At 41.6% G+C, this 16,489-nt stretch overlaps 1 protein-coding gene across 5 annotated transcripts in view; it reads right to left on the bottom strand.

Annotated features, from left to right (window-relative positions):
* The window catches only part of DCAF8 (DDB1 and CUL4 associated factor 8), a 41,851-nt gene extending 33,750 nt beyond the window's left edge, over nucleotides 1-8,101 (bottom strand). Inside the window, exons 1-3 of one of the 5 annotated variants that reach the window (XM_027528686.1) lie at nucleotides 7,820-8,029; nucleotides 7,407-7,563; nucleotides 6,840-6,912 (exon numbers count right to left, since the gene is read on the bottom strand). The gene's annotated coding sequence lies outside the window, so the exon portion shown is untranslated. Of the gene's footprint in view, nucleotides 1-6,839; nucleotides 6,913-7,397; nucleotides 7,564-7,668 lie in introns of all 5 variants that reach the window. The other 4 variants (XM_027528695.1, XM_027528704.1, XM_027528676.1 and 1 more) reach the window with 4 other exon arrangements.
* Nucleotides 8,102-16,489: the final 8,388 nt, after the last annotated feature.

The raw sequence follows: 16,489 nt of genomic DNA, 5'->3' as shown, positions 1-16,489 counted from the left end.
TTCTCCAAGCCAACCTGCCCAACCCCAGCTGCCAGCCCGACTCTAATAGTACAGTGTTTATTAATCAGACAGAGAACCTTAGGGTCAGAAATTCAAAGAATGACTCCAAGGAAGCTGAAACTCATACTATATAAAATATGTTTATAGCGAGGCAAGCCTTTAGTTCTGGGCTACTCTCTATTAAAGTAGTTGGAGGTGTTATTAATAAATACACTATACTGTCTCCTCTGGTAAGCTGGAATGAGGAGCAGAAACTATAAATGTTTCTGGGATCAGGGAAATTAATCTCTATTCCTATCCTGCAGAATAAGCAACAGCACCGGCTAACCATACAGCAGCTCGAGCCTCCCTTTTTTATCTAAATTATAAGCCTTTGGCACCACCCAGTGGCCCATTTGTACTGAGACATGCTAGTAATGCAACAATGTACAAGGCAAGAGAGGAGCTACAAATACAAACAAGGCAGTCATAATACCTTTGTAGCCAATAATCAATTAGGAAAAACAGGTATACAACTATGATATAAGAGACACAAGTGTTAGTACCATTAAAAAAAAAAAAAGATAGGAAATTCCATGGTGGTCCAGTGGTTAGGACTTTGCTCTTTCACTACCATAGCCCAGGTTCAATTTCTGGTTGGGTAACTAAAATCCCACAAGCCACGTGGTGCAGCCAAAAAATGGGAAAAAAAGAAAAAAATGAAAAAAAAGAAAGAAAAAGAAAAGATAAATAGAATATTGTTATAGTTCAACAGAATAAGGATTATATTGTTTCAGGGGGAAACAGTTCATCAGTTAAGAAGCGTGTGTGTGTGTGTGTGTGTGTGTGTGTGTGTGTTAGGCATCAGGAAGATTTGGTCAGAATAATAAGATGGACAGAAAAAGGAGAAACAAGTTTAAAAGACTTCCCTGGTAGCACAGTGGAAGAATGAGTGAGTGAGTGTGTGTGTGTGTTAGGCATCAGGAAGATTTGGTTAAGAATGACAAGATAGACAGAAAGGGAGAAACCAGTTTAAAAGCTATCAAAGGACTTCCCTGGTAGCACAGTGGATAAGAATCAGCCTGCCAATGCAGGCGACATGGGTTTGATCCCCAATCAAGGAAGACTCCACATGCTGATGCACAATTAAGTCTGTGTGCCACCATCTCAGCCTGTGCGCCTAGAACCTGTGCTCTGCCAAAGGAAGCCCTCACAGGGCAGCAAAGAGTAACCCCTACAGAAATGCTCACATGCGGCAACATGCGGCAACCAAGACCCAGTGTAATTAAACATTGTAACAAATAATTCTTAAAAAGACACACATGAAATATTTTTTAAAAAAGCTATCACAAAGTTGCCAAAGTTAGAAGCAATGAGACCCTGTATTGGAGGATGGCAGAAGACATGGAGAAGGGGACCAACGTGAGCAGCACTGTACAGGGCGGGACTGACAGTCTGGCTCAATGAGCAGCCGCTTCTCTGTGGGATCACCTCAGGAACTGAGGGAAAATGCTGCTTTTCTCCCTATTCAAGTATCATAAAAGATTCAGCTATCTCTTCAGTTAAGTCCATTAACATTATTCCCATAAAAAACTTATTAGATTACCAATTAATGATAATCTGAGATCTATGTGTCAACAATTAAAAAATGTTTTCATTCATATTATCATTTGGACCGACCTTTTATACTTTAAATACACTTTTGTAAGCAGCACTGAATTCTACCTTTCAGCTCAAGTTGCTTCATCACTTGGCATTGAAGAGCCCTGGTTCTTAAAGACAGCATATGGTATAATGAAAAGAAAAGGGCTTTGGTGTTACTCAGACTTGGGTTTGAATTTTACTTCTACCACCTACCTGTGAGTTTGTTTCTCTTTTTATAAAATGGGACAATACCATTATCCTGAAGAAATGGTTTAGAGGATTAAACATGGTATTTGCAATTGGCTGTCTATACGTGTCAGGCATTTATATTAATTTTCTAGCTTCTCATCTCTGGTTCCAGACTGCGTTTTCTAGAGAAGCCTAGGCATCTTCACCACTCAACAATGATCCTCCAAACACTACACAAATTAAGACATAGTTCCAAGTCTAAGAAATCTGCTTACCTGCTATATCACTGGTCTTTTCAAGTATTCAGAGAACCCTGGTGGTTCAGTGGTTAAGACTCTGGGCTCCCAATGCAGGGGGCACAAGTTCGATCTCTGGTAAGGGAACTAGATCCTACATACCACAACTAAGAATTTGCACGCCATGACTAAGACTGGCACACCCAAATTAAAAAAAAAAAAAAAAGAATTCAGAGAGCTCTGTTAATACCTTCCTTTGAGCACATTCATGTTCTACGAACTAGGGTAAAGCAATACACCCAAGAGCCCACCACATTAAGTCTCTTTAAGTTCTCCTGCCTTGTGAAGTGTCAGAAGATAGCCAAGGTGAAAACTTCAAAGCAATCATCACAAATGATGAGGGGGAACATAAGTCCTACATCAACTATACTAAAAACAAGGAACTCTGTTCCTCCACTGGAATGAATGCCTTCTCTCCCTGTTGGTAACACCAAGTGCCCTGTGTTTATAGTTTATTGACTTTAATTCTACTAACAGTATTTCAGGGTATGTTAGGAATGTGCTAAGTGCTATCTCCAGCAGCAGCAGAGCTAAGGAACTTTTTATAACAACATTCACCTCAATTTAAATAATTTTAAGGAAAATCACTTAGGAAATTTCATTGTGTTTCTATGAAATGTTTTATACTTAAACATTTGTTACTAACACTATTAAACATAGTGTTACTATGAAATGATTTGTATTTACATCAGAATCCAGTCCCCATTACCTGTTTTTGCCTTTCACATTTCAAATTTTTTCTTAAAATTGTTCAAAAGTATACCAGAGAGATAAAAGGGTACAACTTAAAACAATAAGGAGAGGCTAAAAACATCAAGACATCCCCTCCAATCTGAATGAAACTAGAGGCGAGAGTATAATGTGGGTCCTGAGTAAGGTTACAAATATACCTGAAAATGTGGCAATGCTCAAACACCAGAGGAATATAGCCTCTTGGCTACCACTAGAGGTAAATCCTATAATAGCTTTCCAGATGGCTAACTTAAAAAAAAAAAAAGACACGTGAGGCAACATGGATGCTTCACATTAGAACTTGCCCAGACCTCCTTAAATAGTATCCTCAGAGGATAAGAGCAAATATTTAACCTCTTAGATACGATGAAACTTTTTACAATAACCCAATCCATTAGACATACTACATTCCATTAATAAGATGTCATCTTTGTCAAATTAATCACTTATCATGCCCTATTTGCAAATTCAGGACAGCTTTAGTTCACTGGCTTATCTTGGGCATATACCTTCCTTGGATAAAGGTAATACTTGAGAAACTGAACTTCTGGCCCAGAAACTATGTTCTGTAGAGGCAGAAATTTTTTTTAAATGTTATATAAAGAAGTGACAAATTCATAAAATGCATCACACTCTAATCTTTAAAGACCTTTCAAGACTTTCTTCTCACTCTAAGAATAACTGAATCAGTAAACAAGAACAGGTAACCCCTTTTTCTGACCAATTTTAAGAGTGATGAAGTTTACTCATGAAAATGAGAGATGAAAAGTTTTCAGCATTACTATAAAGCTAATCTAAAATCACTGCCTTTGGGCTCTGAAACTAAAATATGCACAGTCATTACTTCCATGACTGCCACTGATTCAATTCCTTCAGTTGCCTGGGTTCCAAATGGGTGAGGGTAAATAACAGATTATCTTGGCTCACCAATAATCTGCTTTAAAAAAAAAAATTAATTCAATCTTAAAAACTAACTCTAACACCACTGGGATGCAATAAAAAGCTGTTTGGATAACTCTTTTATAGAAACTCTGAACATTTACTAGACATGTTTAGAGTAACTTTTCCACAGTAGAAATAATCCAGAAATAAACCTATCTACTGAAAACAAAGGTCAACCAGTCACTTCATTATTTAAAAGCCTTTAACTCATCTGATAGAACACAGGACCTAGAGCATGAAACTTTGAAGACCTCAGTCTCCCACAACAGGGCACACTTCTATAGAATGTCTTCTACTAGAGCATGTCTGCTTTTGAAATGCCAGTACGGTTTTTAAAAGGTAATAAAAAGACATTTCTTTTTTCTCTGAAGACACGATTCTGTCTTAGGTTGATCCTAATCAAAACTAAAGGTCACGGAGACTGATTCTTACACATTTAATAAGTTGCTGTATAAAATGCCCTGTCAGGTTGGTGGTGGGAACTAAGATCATAAGCATAACTAGCCTCTTACTGCAGCCACAGAAGGAAATACTTCCTAGCAAGATGCAACAATTCTTATGCAACATCCTGAAATATAAAATATCCTCAGAAATACACGAATTTTAGAATTGTGGTCCAGAGACTACAAATACTGCTTCACTGTACACACAGGTGTCACCTGGAGCATAAAATGTGAAGCCCTTCCTGGTGGTGGTGATGGTGGGCGGAGGCCCTTACCCAGCACATAGAGTAATAAGGAACAAAGTTGGGCTCTTTCAACATAGTTCCTTTTCTCCTCCCACACCTGCTCCTGCCCTACTCAACACGGAACTCTAGATCTCAAAAAAACCCAAAACACAAATAATAAAGTGCACGTTACTATCCTTCACCCCAAGAGTTTTTACCTTTCAAGAGAGAGTATTTAGACCCTAGATGGTAGTAATGAAAGTTGGTTAACTTTAAGTTGATCATTGGCTTGAATGAATACAGTTGCTTTCATCGCAATGTTATCAACATTTTCTTAATTTTCATGTGCCCTTACATCCCTCAAAGATATATGTCATGTCAATGTATGGCAAAACCAATACAATATTGTAAAGTAATTAGCCTCCAATTAAAATAAATAAATAAATAAAATAAAAATTCTGACAAAATTTCAAAAAAAAAAAAAAAAAGTGAAATGAAAGCCAACAAGAGAAGGTTAAAAACTTTTCATCTCTGCTGTTGTATTAAGATGGCCAAGTTGGGGAGATGAAATAAACACTGCATTCCTGACTTCCTAGCCCAGATTCACTTCAAAAAGAAAGGAGACTTTTTCACGGTCCACAGTTGTTTTTTTGGCCATGGGGATCCTAGTTCCCTGACCAGGGATCAAACCCATACTCCCTGAAAAGGAAGCGCAGTCTTAACCACTGGACCACCAGGAAGTCCCTCATGGTCTAGTCCTTTGATAAGCTATTGATGAGGATCACTGCAAAGCCCAACGGCTTGGAAAAAAATGTGTTCTTTCTGTGGCAAAAACAAAAAGGCATAAGCGGTAGCTGGAGCTGAGGTGGTGAGCAACATTGAATCAGGAAGGGAAGGAATTATATAAACTCTAATTAGGTGTGCTAAAAGGGAGACCAAGAGGTAGGAGCAAAGAATAAAGGAAAGTTACTGATGCTTAGTTTGAGAATGAATTTAGAAAGACACATACATCAACATCTAATATTCCTGCTGTTCTCTGGTCTTGAACTCCCACCAGAATGCCCTGAACCACAATCAAAAGGCAACCTAGGTGGGCACCTACAAAGAACACACCTAAGCTGGCCAATTAAAAAGGAATCTGAAAAAATTACCAGGAAAACACGTTCAAGAGTAAAATGCAAAGAAGAGGACACTAACATACAACTTATTTAAAGCTGTATCAATGATGTGTAAAGAAAAATTTTTTAGTGTCTATCTTGTGCTAGGCATAATGTAAGACCTTTATATGACTTTCCTCACACAATACTGACAAGGACTCTAGGACATAAGCTGTATTATTCCACTTATAGAGAGGCGAAAATTAAGAAAGGACTCAGAAAAGTTTAAGTGACTTGCCCAAGGTCACATGGCTAATAAATCTTAGTACAGTATTTAAACCCAGACCTATCAAGTTCTAAAGACTGTATTTTTCTTTTATTTTATTGATACACACACATACTGCCAATGACCTTATTTCAGCTCCTAATAAGCAATTTCTACACAGAACACCATGTGGAATAAAACTCACCAGTGTCACACTCAACCTCTTCCTACTACAAATCATAAACATATTAAGAATCAGCCAGGTCTACCTTCCAGAGCCACTCAACTCTTCCATCACATTCCATGAAACTCAACCATAGTACTATTCTCTGCTACCAGGAATCCAAAATCTTTACAAAAATTACATTTACCACTAGTATGTCCTAACTCCCTCTGTGGCACTGGCCCATGCTGCTGAATGCATAGGATGATTCCTCTGCTAAATAAGAATTCTTCAGACCAGATATAAAAGAGCACCACTGTTTTGTAGGGTCTTTTTTCCACTCAAAACTTATCTCTAAGTCCTGAAACCAGAATTCTGAGGTGGATGAACTTAGACACCAACTAAAGGCAGTATCACTCAGGATTCACTAGCTTTTAGTTAAAAGCAGCTAAATGTTCCCCTAAATAGCAAGAAATGACAATCCAAAGCCCTAAGAGGCAAAGAGAATTGATTTGACAAAGGGCTCAAGAGAACTCTGGCAAACTAATTCCCAGCTTTTAACAGCGTAAGAAACACAAAGGCAAAACGCAAGGCAAATGAATAAAGAGGAAGATACATTCACTTCTAGGCTTAACAGGAGTCATGTGAAGATAAGCAGCAACCATTTAGGACAGAAAGTCAAGAAGCCTAGAGTCAATTAAACTTGCAAAAGTAATTTTACCAGACGTGGAACAAAGCCAAGAACAATACCCCAACTCTTTGGAAACAGTGGAAGGAATTTTATGACTTTAGTGGTCAGCACTGGAGCACCAGAGTAGGGTATGTCTTGAACTCAGGAATTTAAATGCCTTCAACTCCTACTCACCTTTCCTCCTTTATCACTGAAGTAGGGTCAGGCTGAGCTCCTGAGAAAATAGGTCTGCAGATTCACTGAAGGACTGAGAAAAGTTAAAGTTTAAATGGCAAAGGTGTCTCTTCTACTAAACATAATAAAAAATTGTAATATAATAAAAAAGTATTAATACATGTTAGTATTTTTCAGACCTCGTCGAACTATTTAGAACCACAGAAATTTATCTGACTACTAAAGAAGTAACTTTCAAACATTGTTACAGAAATGAAACGAACCAGGCAAGTAATCTCCTAGTTCTGCTAAAATGTAAAACTCATTGGAAAGTAAAACCTGAATCTTTTCAAAGCTAACCCATAAGCAAACCTCTCAACAAGCAGCCAAAGAGCAGGGGGGAAATCCCGCAGAGAGCGTGATCGCGCTGGTGCCGGTTTGTTTACAGACTCCAGCAGCAAACGCATGAGTCAGAAATTCAAACCACCAGATGCTTTCCAACTAACAGGGACCAAACGGCACCGTTCTAGGGTGTCCTCAAAGATTTAGGGGTGAAGGGAGGCAGACTACGAGAATTACATTACAAACCGGACAGGAAAAGACGGCAACAACTGACTCCCGGGTTCTTGAACCTCGGCCTTCCGTACAAGGTGCTGGGCCCGAGAACTCGAGATGGGGGAGGGGGACACACTGCGCGGTGGCCCCGAGGTTACGGGGAAACACGAGGGGAGCCGCGTCCCTCAATCTAAAGGTGGGGTGGGGTGGGGAGCGCACACAAATGAGTCACCCGACGAAGCGAGAGGTCCTGCAGACTGTGGGGCAGGCTCCTAGGGGCAACCCTGGGGCTGACCTGAGGGAAGGGCAGCCAGTCCTCCCAGCGGTGACTCGGGTCATGGGGAAAAGACCTGAGCCCTGGGAGCTTGGGAAAGGAGTCAAACCCATCCTGAAGGGGTTTGGGCCAGGGGAGAAGGGGTCAGGCCAAGCCGGAACGAGACACGGACCGGGTAGGTCAAGGGGGAGGGGGGGATGTCCTGCTGGGGCAGTTACAAGCACGGGAGCCGGCGAGGCTCAGCAGCCCGCTTCCCGTCTTGGGTCATCCTTCTGCCAGCGGCTGCTCCAACTGTTCCGGGCCCAGCCGCCCCGTCCACTGCCGCCACCAACGCCGCCGCCATCTTACACTGGCCAGCGGCCGCCACCACCACCGCCTCCGCTCTCTGCGCTTGCGCCTGCGCCGCCACGCTTTCCGGCCCCTTTGCGACGCTGTGCTGGAGAAGGTTGGGGGAAAGTGGTCGCGCAAGCTCTGGGCTCCCAACCCTCCTCAAAGGACGCATAGGGGGCGGGGCTTAAAGTCAACGGAAAACGGAGCGAGGGGCGCGTGCGCATTACTGAGGAGGGAAAGTTGGCTTTTGGTAGTTTTGCTGGGGGTTCACTTTGCTCGTGATACTCAAAAGGTAGACGGCCTCCCAGAATTGTGGTGGAAATCAACTTCATTTCTAACAGGCTGGCAGGCAACCTTCTGAACGACTTCCATTTTCCCCCGTTTTTGAATACTTGGAACAAGCAGCTGTCTCTAGATTTCTTCTGAAAGCCCATTTCCTTTGAGGACCTTGTTAAGTGGTTTCTATACCTCTGAGAGCTATTTACCCCTGGGAGCCTCCATTTTTTAAGAAGCCTGAGATGCAGCTAAGCTATTCAAGAGGCTCTCTGAAGCAGGGTAGTGCGTTGAAGACTCCCACGGATGGGACTGGAGGTATTCACTCTGCCTACTTCTGACACCTGAAGGAAGCGTGCAGAAGACCCGTGAAAAGGTTACACCTAGCTGCCAGGCCGGGGATGGAGGGTTGGGGCGGGGGTGACCGGAAGGCCAGGGTGCAAGGCTCCTTGTCATCTCTTCTACCGCTACATTCCTATTATAAGTCATTATTATAATACCTGGACTATTGCAACAGATGCCAAGCTGGTTTGTCTACTTCCATTATTGCCCAACTAGTTAAATAAGGGCAGTCAGATTGACCTTTTAAAATGTAAGCCAGATGACTCGCTCAAAAGCTTCCCATCACACAATAAAAATCAAAATGCTCAAAAGGGCCTCCAAGGAAAGCCCTACATGATACTGCTCCTATTTCTCTGATACTACTTAGCTTTAACCCTGCTCTAGCCCTTTGGCCTTCTTGTTGTCACTCTTGACCAAAGTATGAAGAGCCCGAGGGCTTTTGCACTTGTTCCGTCTTCTTGGAATGTTCACCTACCAGATCTTTACTAGACTTGTTCTGTCCACTTAATCAGATCTCTACTCAAATACTCCTTCCTCAGAGAGACAACTCTTAACCATGCCAGCTATAATAGTATCCTGCAACAAAGGTCCGTCTAGTCAAGGCTATGGTTTTTCCTGTGGTCATGTGTGGATGTGAGTTGGACTGTGAAGAAGGCTGAGCGCCGAAGAATTGATGCTTTTGAACTGTGGTGTTGGAGAAGACTCTTCAGAGTCCCTTGGACTGCAAGGAGATCCAACCAGTCCATTCTGAAGGAGATCAGCCCTGGGATTTCTTTGGAAGGAATGATGCTAAAGCTGAAACTCCGGTACTTTGGCCACCTCATGCGAAGAGTTGACTCACTGGAAAAGACTCTGATGCTGGGAGGGATTGGGGGCGAGGAGAAGGGGACGACAGAGGATGAGATGGCTGGATGGCATCACTGACTCGATGGACGTGAGTCTGAGTGAACTCCAGGAGTTGGTGATGGACAGGGAGGCCTGGCGTGCTGATTCATGGGGTTGCAAAGAGTCGGACATGACTGAGCGACTGAACTGAACTGAACACTATCATCATTCTTTGTCCTTTCACTGTGCATTTTATACCATTTTTTTACATATAATATTTAACCTCTAATTATATATTTGTAATCTATACTACTAGAATATAAAGTCTATAAGGGCAATGGCTATGTCTTTTTCATCTTTATAACCCCATCACCTAAGAGGACTTTAGAACACAGTTAACTATCTAATGCCTTAACATTCTATTCATTCTTTCATTCATTCCATCAACGACTATTGAATTCCTGCTACATGTAAGGCCTCTTCTAGGTACTGGGGCTGCAGTAGTGAATAAAACAAACCAAGATTCCAACATTCATGCAACTTATTAATGCAGGGGTTGGGAGTGTAGGGGGAGAAGAGGGCCATGCAGACAATATTAAATGTAAAGAAAAATAAAGCGGGATAAAAGTGGGTTACCTACGTAGATGAGTTCTTTTACATATGTGGTTACGGAAGGCACCTCTGCTGAGGGCTTCCCTTATAGCTCAGTTGGTATAGAATCCGCTTGCAATGCAGGAGACCCCAGATCGATTCCTGAATCAGGAAGATTTGCTGAAGGGATAGGCTACCCACTGCAGTGTTCTTGGGTTTCCCTTGTGGCTGAGCTGGTAAAGAATCTGCCTACAATGCAGGAGACCTGGTTTCGATCTCTGGGTTGGGAAGATCCCCTGGAGAAGGGAAAGGCTACCCACTACAGGATTCTGGCCTGGAGAATTCCATGAACTGTATAGTCCATGGGGTTGCAAACAACTGGACATGACTGAGCAACTTTTACTTCACTTCACTTCAAACTACTATCCACATAATGATGACTCCCATGTATTTATTTCCAAACCAGGCTTCTCCTTCAAGCTTTAGACTGACACACCTGAGAGCCAATGCACTTTTTAAAAAACAGCTTTATTGAGATGAAATTCACATACCATACAATTCACTCATTTAAAGCGTTCAGTTGAATGGCTTTGGGTACATTCACAGATATGTGCAACCATAACCACAGTCAATTTTCAATAATCTTCATCCCCTAAAAAAACCCCACAAAAACCCAGGTTCCTTTAGGTATCACCTCCCACCCCCATCTCCCACCCCTCTCCAAGAAACCACTAATCTATTTTATCCCTATAGATTTCTCTATTCTGGACTTTCATATGAATGGAATCATATAGTATGTGGCCTTTTGTGACTGGCTTATTTCATTTAGCATGCTTCCAAAATTCACCCATTGTATAGAATGAACTGTGGTGTTGGGCAAGACTCTTGAGAGTCCCTTGGACTGCAAGGAGATCCAACCAGTCCATTCTGAAGGAGATCAGCCCTGGGATTTCTTTGGAAGGAATGATGCTAAAGCTGAAACTCCGGTACTTTGGCCACCTCATGCGAAGAGTTGACTCATTGGAAAAGACTCTGTTGCTGGGAGGAACTGGGGGCAGGAGGAGAAGGGGACAACAGAGGATGAGATGGCTGGATGGCATCACTGACTCGATGGACGTGAGTCTCAGTGAACACCGGGAGTTGGTGATGGACAGGGAGGCCTGGCGTGCTGCGATTCATGGGGTCGCAGAGTCGGACACGACTGAGCGACTGAACTGAACTGAACTGACTGATAGAAGGTAACAGTACTTCTTTTAAAACAAATATTCCATTGTATACGTTCAACCATTCATCTGTTGATGGATGTTAGTGTTGTTTCTACCTGTCAGCTATTGCAAAAAATGCTGCTATAAAAATGTATATACAAGTTTTTGTTTGGACATATGTTTCATTTCTTTGGAGCATATACTTAGGAATTAAATTGCTGGGTCATATGGTTAACTCTATGTTTAATCATTTGAGGAACTGACAGAGTGCTTTTTGAAGCTGTTGTACCATTTTACTTTCACACCAGCAATGTATAAAGGTTCCAGTTTTTTCCCATCTTTACCAATGTTTAATAACTTTTTGATTCCAGACATCCTAATGGGTTTGATTTTTGATTTGCACTTCCCTGATGACGAACAACGTCAAGCATCTTTTCATGTGTTTATTGCTCATTTTTGTTTCTTTTGGAGAAATGTCTATTTAAGTCCTCTGCTCACTTTTTAAAATAATAGGTTGTTTTTCTTTTAAAAACCCACTCCAGTATTCTTGGGCTTCCCTGCTAGCTCAGCTGGTAAAGAATCCACCTGCAATGTGGGAGACCTGGGTTTGATCCCTGGGTTGGGAAGATCCCTTGGAGAAGGGAAAGGCTACCCACTCCAGTATTCTAGCCTGGAGAACTGTAGTCCATGGGGCGCAAAGAGTCGGACACAACCAAGGGACTTTCACTTTTCTTTTAAAAGTTTTTATTTATGGCTGTGCTGAGTCTTTGTTGCCGTGCGGGCTTTTCTCTAGTTGTGGCGAGTAGGGCCTAGTCACTAGTTGTGATGTGCAGGCTTCTCATTGCAGTGGTGCAATGGCTTCTCTTGTTGCACTGCACAGGCTCTATGGCTCTTGGGATTCAGTAGTTGCGGCACATGGGCTCAGTAGTTGCAGCTTCCAGGCTCCGGAGCACAGGCTCAATAGTTGTGGTGCACAGGCTTAATTGCTCTGTAGCATGTGGGATCTTCCTCGATCAGCAATTGAACCCGTGTCTCCAGTACTGGCAGGTGGATTTTTAACCACTGTGCCACCAGGGAAGCCCTCCTTTGCTCATTTTTAAATTGGGTTACTTGTCTTTTTATTATGGAGTTGTAATAGTACATAGTTTTTCTAGATAGAAATCCTTCATCAGTTATGTGATTTAAATATTTTCTCCCATTCAGTGAGCTGTCTTTGCCCTTTTTTGATGGTGTCCTTTGAAGCACAAACTTTAATTTTGATGAGGTCCAATTTATCTTTTTCTTTCATTGCTCATGCTTTTGGGGTCCTATATAATTCTTGGGTTTCCCTGGTAGCTCAGACAGTAAAGAATCTGCCTACTATGTATGAGACCTGGGTTGGATCCCTGGGTTGGGAATATCCCCTGGAGAAGGGAATGGCTACCACTCCAGTACTTTTGCCTGGAGAATCCCATGGACACAGTTATTACTTTTAGCTGTTTATTTTGAGTTAAGTTTTTTATATGGGGTGAGGTAAGGATTGAACGTATTATTTTGCATGTGGCTATCTAGTTGTCCCGGGGCAACTGTTGAAAAGACTGTTCTTTCTCATTGGATGGTTTTGGCCCCTTTGTAAAACAAATCAGTTAACCACAGATATATAGATTTACTTTGGAGTCTTAATTCTACTCCACTTGTATCTATGTCTTTTCTATGTGCCATCACCACATTTTTAAGATTTGTTTTTTTGTTGCACTGGGTTTTTGTCGCTGCCTGCAGGCTTTCTCTAATTGTAGAGAGCACAGGTTCTAGGTGCTCAGGCTCAGTAGTTGTGGCACACAGGCCTAGGTGCCCCATGGCATGTAGGATCTTCCTGGACCAGGGACTGAACCTGTGTCCCCTGCCCTGGCGGGTGGATTCTTAACCACTGAACACCATGGAAGCCCTCATCACACTGTTTTGATTATCATTGCTTTGTGGTAAGTTTTTAAAGATTATTTTCTTCTTTTGAGTCCACTGTGATGCCATATGAGTTTTAGGATTAGTTAGTCAATTTCCACAAAGCAAGCTGGGATTCTGATAGAGATTTCATTGAATATGGAGATTAGGGAGTAGAACAGTTCCCAACTGACAATGGTTCAGCTTACTATTTTTTTACTTTATGGTGGTGTGTAAGAGATAAACATTCTGTAAAAACTGTACTTTGACTTTTGATCTTTTCCTGGGCTAGGGATATGTGGTAGGATATTCTTTCAGGACGTTGGGCAGCAACAGTGAGCCACAGCTCCCAGTCAGCCACACAATCATGAGGGTAAACAACCAATACACTTAAAATCATTCTTTTTCACTTTCAGTACGGTATCAATAAATTACATGAGATATTCAACACTTTATTATAAAACAGGCTTTGTAGGTTTTGCCCAACTGCAGGCTAATATTAAGTGTTCTGAGCATGTTTAAAGTAGACTAGGCTAACCTATGAGTTTGGTAGGTTAGTGTATTAAATGTATTGGCTTAGGATATTTTCAGCTTACAATGGGTTTATCAGGACATAACCCCATGGTAAATCGAATAAGATCTGTAGTGACATTTTAACAATGTGCTCCATGAACATTATTTAGATCTTTCTTAACAATATTTTGTAGTTTTAACAGTACTTCTTTTGTTAAATTTATTCTTAAGTATTCTTCTCCCTTAATCCCAAGTATTCTTTTTGATGCTTTTGTGAATGGAATTGTTTTCTTAGTCTCACTTTCCTGGACTGTTCACTGCAAATCATAAAAATACAATTGATTTCTGTATATTGAACTTAAGTCCTGCAACCTTGCTGAACTCATTAGTTCTAATAGTTTTTTAGTGGATTCCTTAAGACTTCCTATATCTGCAAATACAGTTTTATTTTTCCTTTCCAATCTCAATGTCTTTTCTTTTTCTTGCTTAATTGCCCTGACTAAAACCTCTGACTAAAGCCAAAGCCTTTGACTGTGTGGATCACAATAAACTGTGGAAAATGCTGAAAGAGATGGGAATACCAGACCACCTGACCTGCCTCTTGAGAAACCTATATGCAGGTCAAGAAGCAACAGTTAGAACTAGACATGGAACAACAGACTGGTTCCAAATAGAAAAAGGAATACGTCAAGGCTGTATATTGTCACCCTGCTTATTTAACTTATATGCAGAGTACATCATGAGAAACGCTGGACTGGAAGAAGCACAAGCTGGAATCAAGATTGCCGGGAGAAATATCAATAACCTCAAATATGCAGATGACATCACCCTTATGGCAGAAAGTGAAGAACTAAAGAGCCTCTTGATGATAAGTGAAAGAGGAGAGTGAAAAAGCTGGCTTAAAGCTCAACATTCAGAAAACTAAGATCATGGCATCTGGTCCCATTACTTCATGGCAAATAGATGGGGAAACAGTGGAAACAGTGGCTGACTTTATTTTCTGGGCTCCAAAATCACTGCAGATGGTGACTGCACCCATGAAATTTAAAAGACGCTTACTCCTTGGAAGGAATTTATGACCAACCTAGACAGCATATTAAAAAGCAGAGACATTACTTTGTCAACAAAGGTCCATCTAGTCAAGGCTATGGTTTTTCCAATGGTCATGTATGGATGTGAGAGTTGGACTATAAAGAAAGCTGAGCACCGAAGAATTGATGCTTTTGAACTGTGGTGTTGGAGAAGACTCTTGAGAGTCCCTTGGACTGCAAGGAGATCCAACCAATCCATCCTAAAGGAGATCAGTTCTGGGTGTTCATTGGAAGGACTGATGTTGAAGCTGAAACTCCAATACTTTGGCCACCTGATGCGAAGAGCTGACTCATTTGAAAAGACCCTGATGCTGGGAAAGATTGAGGGCAGGAGGAGAAGGGGACGACAGAGGATGAGATGGTTGGATGGCATCACTGACTCAATGGACATGGGTTTGGGTGGACTCTGGGAGTTGGTGATGGATAGGGAGGCCTGGCGTGCTGTGGTTCATGGGGTCGCAAAGAATTGGACACGACTGGGTGACTGAACTGAACTGAAAACCTCTGGCAAAATATTGACTAGAAGTGGTTATGGCTGATATCCTTGTATTGTTCCTGATCCTTAAGTATGATGTTAGCTGTAGATTTTTTGTGTAGTTGTACTTTACCAGATTGAGGATGTTCTCTTCTATTCCAGCCAATGGCACCTTAACATTCCCAAACTGAACTCAACACTTGCTCTTTGCTCTACTTCTGTCACACTCAAATCTCTCAGTTGACACTATTATCTCCTGTTTTCTCCCTAGAAGCAGAGTCCAAGAAAGGGATTCTGTGCAAGTGGTTTATTGAGGGAGTGCTCTCAAGTAAAACCTATAATGGAGTGAGTGAAGCAAGATAGGACAAGAGGAAAAGTTAGGCAAAGATACAGGTTCAGCTGATAAGTTTAGCTTCCACTGGGAACTCTTGGCACATAAATGGCTCACCTTGAGGAAAGCAAGGAATTTTGTACCTTAGTATCATTTGCTGACAACACAATTACTAATTACATATCATCACTGATAATGCAATCCCTATCAGAATCCTGACTGACTTCTGAACAGGAACTAATATCATACCATTGACTGTGGTGTTATCCCTGGGAAGGAACAACCTTCCAGGGATTTCCAGAAGTGGCTTTTGTTGGCAGAGAGTGATTCCCAAGAAGATGCAGCAGTGAGCTATTAGCAGCCAACACTCACTTCCTGGTAAAGAGGCTTTGAACAGAGTACCAACAATGTCTACTATATTGGGGCCATTTGTGTTACAAAGTTCTCTATATCTAAGCAGTTTCTCCATAAGTCAAGTTAGTCACAATTTCTGGAAACACAAGAGGGTTTGCAGTTGGTCCAGAAATTGCAGATGACACTCATCATCTTCCTTCAGTGACACCTATTTCAGATTCATCTTCCTGCTGACTACAATTTTTGTTAGTCTAGATAGCTTACCTCTGGGGTGATCCAGATCTTCATCCCTGAGGGTTCTGGGCCCCTGAAGATCATGCCCTACCAGGCCGTAAGTGTTTAGTTATTTACAGTTAAAATTGAGTACAGGAGAACTAAAAGTTAACCCAGGGATCACATGTGCATCAAACACTTTTCTGTTTGTATTCATGATGTAAAAGTGATCCTAACTCCTCATCACAGAGCTAATTATCCCAGACAGTATGGCAAGTTTTCTGCCTGATAATCTGCTGGCATTAGGAGCCCAAAGTGACCAGATGGCAGCCATACCTTTATTAAGATTCTTATGCTGTGCCTGGTAGAAGCCTCTCCACTC

Source organism: Bos indicus x Bos taurus, chromosome 3 (assembly GCF_003369695.1).
Source record: "Bos indicus x Bos taurus breed Angus x Brahman F1 hybrid chromosome 3, Bos_hybrid_MaternalHap_v2.0, whole genome shotgun sequence".
Classification (NCBI taxonomy): Eukaryota; Metazoa; Chordata; class Mammalia; order Artiodactyla; family Bovidae; genus Bos; species Bos indicus x Bos taurus.
This window is presented reverse-complemented; position numbering and strand designations above follow the sequence as displayed.